Source organism: Pygocentrus nattereri, chromosome 7, assembly GCF_015220715.1.
Source record: "Pygocentrus nattereri isolate fPygNat1 chromosome 7, fPygNat1.pri, whole genome shotgun sequence".
Taxonomy (NCBI): Eukaryota; Metazoa; Chordata; class Actinopteri; order Characiformes; family Serrasalmidae; genus Pygocentrus; species Pygocentrus nattereri.
The window spans coordinates 29,711,104-29,716,518 of NC_051217.1; the positions used below are offsets into that span (position 1 = coordinate 29,711,104).

General features: G+C 40.9%; 1 pseudogene; it reads right to left on the reverse strand.

Moving 5' to 3' along the window:
- Nucleotides 1-755: 755 nt before the first annotated feature.
- LOC119263724 lies at nt 756-4,302 on the reverse strand (annotated as a pseudogene).
- Nucleotides 4,303-5,415: the final 1,113 nt, after the last annotated feature.

The window sequence follows — 5,415 nt, forward strand, 5'->3', positions numbered from 1 at the left end:
TTAGTGAAACTCCAGTTGTGGCATCGTCACAGTATTTTTACAGTCAGAGAATCCGATGAATCTTACAGCATCTCTCTTTTACACTCTGTCAGAGTGATGCCCTGATGTCTGTGGTGTCTCTTCATTGACGTGAGGTGATCTCTGTCTTGTGTGTGTGTGTGTGTGTCTGTGTGTGTGCAGCGTGGGTGATAACGGAACTTCATTTTCCACCGTCGTCTCATCTGGTTACTGTTTAGGGCAGTAAATCTAAAAAGAAACAGAGAGTGAGGAACTCCGAGCGTGACAGGATTATTGTTCAGAGTTTATGGAGTATCTGTATCATACTAGATCAGACTACAGCTAGCTAGTCGGCCGTCCCCTCAGGCTGAAGTTGAGTTGTGAAAAGTGAGGATTTTAGCAGGTTTTGTGTTTAGCAGCTGATAAGAATGTTGTTTTCTTCATTCTTTGAAGGTAAATGGAGACGATTTGATGAAGTCAGGTTCCTCACATGTGCTGCTAAAGTGCTCCTCTTTCTGTCTCCACTGAGCTGGACATCTCTGTAGTGCAAACAACTGAATTAAAATGATGGACAAGTTTTACAGTTAACTGTTCTGGACTGCATGATGACCTAAATGTGTTACCTTTCTAACTCTGCCCAAGGAACCTGGACGGGGATGTGACTCAGCTTCACATCGGCACCGACTCTGGGGTTTACATTCGGAACACGGCACATTTAAAAACGCTCCAGGGCACAAAGGTAATGCTGCTCATGCTTTTTATTTGGTGACAATGAAAAAGGGACGAAGACTCAGGAAATTCACAGTGGTACCACGCACTGAGATGGGAGGCATCCGAAGCAGAAGACTCGTCTCAGGAAGCTGGAGATACGAGTACGGAGCTTCTTCCACTCCTTTGCTCTGGTTGGGGTGGAATCTGTAGTACCTACAGACAGAGAGAGAATGGGTAGAACATCAGTTCAGCGCACTTGAAAATCTGGACAAAGGCCAGTGAGAAATCTCAAGAGGAACTGAGTCACTGGGCATCCAGGCCTTTGTATTTCTCCACGTCAGAGTCCTCAGATTCACCTTGAAGACATGTTGCTTCAGTCACCTGGAAGACACATTGTATTTAGTCAGTAAAACAACACACGAGACTGAGCATTACATCAAGATTAAATACAGAATCACTTCAGTCTGTTTACCTTACCAGCAAGGATAGAGCTCGACGAATGAGGCCAAGCTTCCAGAGGAGATTCCGCACCGCTCATCAAAAGCCTGATGGGTTTTTCCACCAGGCTGTACCTGCAAGTTTGGAAGGAAACGAAGATCTCAGAGCACTCGTCACGCAGATCAGGAGATCCACCAACTTCTCTTCTTCTGATCATATGAAATCATGAGCTACATGAGAAAATCTCTGAGAACTGAAAGACACAGTGGACTCACCATGTGCTTTTCTTCATAGATCCTCAGAAAACGGACGAAAGGAAGTCAAGTGACGTCATCAGTGTGACTTTTCAAAATAAGAGATTTTCTGTTACGCAGTAACACCAGTGACACGACTCCTGGGGAACTTTCAATAAATATGTTATAATGTTGTCATTTGTTTTCTGTAATGTCATTTAATTTCTATATTCCATAGTCATGTTTAGATTACTGCAGTTAAAATTGCAGAAAATTTAGTTTTTTTATCTTCAAAGATAAAAAGCTCGGGGACGAGCTCTTCTGTGGTGCTTGGAGTTCTAGATAATTGATTTAAACACGAATATTGCTAAATTAACGGCTCAAGAAGGCGTATCTGTCAAACTAACATTGCTTTATGTTAAAATATGAATAACTTCATTGAAATATAAATCAATAAATAAATAACCCTACCCCTACACTGCAAAAAAATCGTAAATTTTACAGTTAATTACTGGCAAAAAAGTTGCCAATAAAGGACTGTAAAATAACTAATTTACCACTGAGAAAAATTACTTAATATTACTGTATCATAATAATGGTAATTTACTGTAAATAAATTACAGGGTATTACCACTTTTTTACATCAAATTTGATCAATAATAAATACATTATAATACTGTAAGTAGTCTTTATTACAGTATATACCTGGCAACTCAAGTTGCCAATAAAGTACTGTAAAATTTAACCGATATATTACTGTAAAAATTACAATTAGCTAAGGTTTTCTAATTTGTTTAAAGCTCTGCTGTGAAGAGTGGGTTTTGACAATTGTATGAAGTTACATGATTTTACAGTATGCACTGTGCAAAAAATACAGCATGTTCAATTAGCTTTTGTTCACTTAAGCATTTTTAATATCAAAATAAAATATGCAACCAAATGCATCACTTCCAGTTCCATTCTAACAGAATCAGTATAACACAGTCAAGATACTCATATTAATACAAATTTCTCAGCAGTAACAAGACAGACTAGGCTAACACTTAACAGACTACTCTTAGTTTATTTAGTATTTAGCCAAAAAAGCTTCACTGATGTGCATGGGAAGCAAAGGCTAGCCTGTCTATTCTGATCCCATAGAAGAGCTACTGTAGCACAAACTGCTGGAAAAGTCAGTGCTGTCTAGAAAAGTGTCAGAATACAAAGTGCATCACAGCTTACTGCGTATGCACTGCCACAGACCACCCAGAGGGCCCATCCTGACCCTTGTTCACTACTGAAGGGGCCTTTGGGGGCGGTTGTGGGCTGAAGGTTAGGGAACTGGCCCTGTGACCAGAAGGTTGCCGGTTTGATGACTGAGGTGTCCTTGAGCAAGACACCTAACCCCCAATTGCTCCCTGGGCGCCGTGGATAGGGCTGCCCACCGCTCCGGGTAAGTATGCTCACTGCCCCCTAGTGTGTGTGTATTCACTAGTGTGTATGTGGTGTTTCACTTCATAGATTGGTTAAATGTGGAGGTGGAATTTCCCCGGTTGTCGGATTAAAAAAGTATCACTTAACTTACAATGGGCATATGAACATCAGAACTAGACCACGGAACAGTGGAAGAGGGTGGCCTGGTCTTTTCTTTTACATCATGTGGACGGTCAGGTGTGTGTGCATCATGGGGAACTGGAGAAGAGATGGCAACAAGGTGCTGGGAGAGGCAGTGTGATGCTCTGGACAATGTTGTGCTGGGAAACCTGGTGTCCTGGTATTCATGTTGGTGTTACTTTGATGCATACCACTTACTGAAACATTAGCGCATACTTAATACATCAGTTCAGGGCAATGTTGGTTTTAATGTTATGGCTGATCAGCGTATATAGACTAACATTACTGAGACAATTGGAGATTCACTCTGAACTAATTCAATCTTAACATTGTAAAATTATATCAAATGAACACTTACATCAACTTGTAAAATCAGTGCATCAGACTTCTCTTTGAAGTGTGCCATTAGCAGGAGGACAACACATAGGCCCAGTATGGTCAAACCAGTGACATCAAACCTTGACAAGATTCGTGTAACTTCTTCATTTGATGGCTTTTGCCAGAAAAACTGCACAATCATCTTTCCTGTGTCCTCAATTGCTTCATCCATTTTTTTCAAGGATGGAGATATCTGTAAGTAACTTGAAGTGATTGTAAAGTTCCTTCTGTGTGAAAAGATAAGGCCAGCCACTTCTCAGCTCCACTACTGATGGTGCTGGAGTTGCATTGATGGCTTATGCTGCAGGTAGTATGTTGCCTCCATGAGCTGTGTGAGGCGCCCTCTGTCTGCTCCCGCTGGACCCTCGTGAGCATAAAGCTCTTTCTTCCTTTTGCTTCTCTTCTAGACTGGCTTCAGTTTCTCCTTGAGGACAATCAGGTTGCCACCTAATGCATCCGTACTGGTCTGATGGCCCTCTTGCACTGTTTTTAGCTGATGAACCAGAGACCCCTTTGACCCTTCTGCGTCTTGCTATCATGCTGACACGGTTGAGGTGTTCAAAATGAGTTTTCAGCTGGTTTACAAGAGAGGCATAACCACTCCCAATTTTGGTGCCATCCTTCAGAATGTCAGCAAAGCTTTGGGGATACTGCTTTACAATCATCTTGGCAACAGTAAAAAATCTGATCTTGTTGGATTACGCTCGTAAAGACGCATTTCATCTCCAGTGATTCAAACCATCTCCCGACGATCTCTAGGAGAAGGTCGCTGCTCTCTGGCTATAGCCGTTTTTATTCCATGTGGCATCTTGCTCCATGGGACCTTGAAGCTGTCGAGCCAGGTACCGAGGTCTACTGTGATGGACCGGCTGTTTGTGCTGGCTGGACTTGGCGTGCTGGAGGCAGAGGAGGAATTTCTAAAAGATGGTCTCTGACTGCAAGTCTGTGACATGTGTTATCTCTTCTGAAAACATTACAACAATACAGAAACATTAGTGACATGTTTCACATATACAAGCAACTATGGTAACAGCATTCTGCTTTAATAAAATTACAAACAAACATTTAATTTCTCAGCTACAAGTTAATTAAGTTACACCTAAAAATGAAAGGCACCTTTTCTGACAAAACTTTTAATCACTTAAACAATTAGGTACATTACCCTCAGTGCTCCACGCTTGTAGTAGTTTGTGACACTGAATAGGTGTTCCTGCAGATCCTCATCTTTAATCAGCTTCAAATCTGACTTGCATTCCACTACTGTGCTCACCAGTTTCTCCAGTATGGATGATGTTTCTCCAGGACCAGTTTCTCCAGTAGGGTTTGTTCTGGCAAGCTTGGTAGTACTGATAAAACTGCCTGTCTTATCACCTCTGATGGGCTGAATAGAAGGAGAATGAAATATCTGAAAGTCCCTCTCAGAAGGCAGTACAGTACAGTCCTGTTGGATGTTTGTTTAGTTAAGTGAGTTCACTTTACTAGCCTAATAATCTGGTTTTAACTGGGAGTTACTGTTTGTCCTTTGGGAATGTTTAACTCTAATCTAAATGCTGAAGTCAACATCTGGGCGGGGACATTTCTATCTGAGCTATATGAGGTCATTTGGAGAAAGTGGGCATAGAAATGAGTGATATGACAAAATATAATATGACAATACTTCATTATATTTTCTACAATAAACAATATATGATATTTATTTTCCTGACATCTCAGAAGTAAGAACAGACAAAGTAGTGCCACATTTTAAAAAGACTTTCCAATTCCTATATCCAGTTAATCGAGACTCATTATGCTCGATTCTTAATCAAACACCCATTTGGGAAGAGATTTTTAAGCACTGATAATATCCATGATGTGCCCAGAAAAGCATATTGTGGCATGTTGTGATGTAATTTAACATGATAAAGATGAAATACTGTCATATTAAACTCTAATTGCACAGATACTTCATCCTGTACAAATCAGCCAGTCAGACCTCTTACAAATTACATTACTGGACCTGCTCTGGTAAAACTAATCCAGCTCGAAATGGGCTTAAGTTGGATGCTGCTTCACAGTGATCATC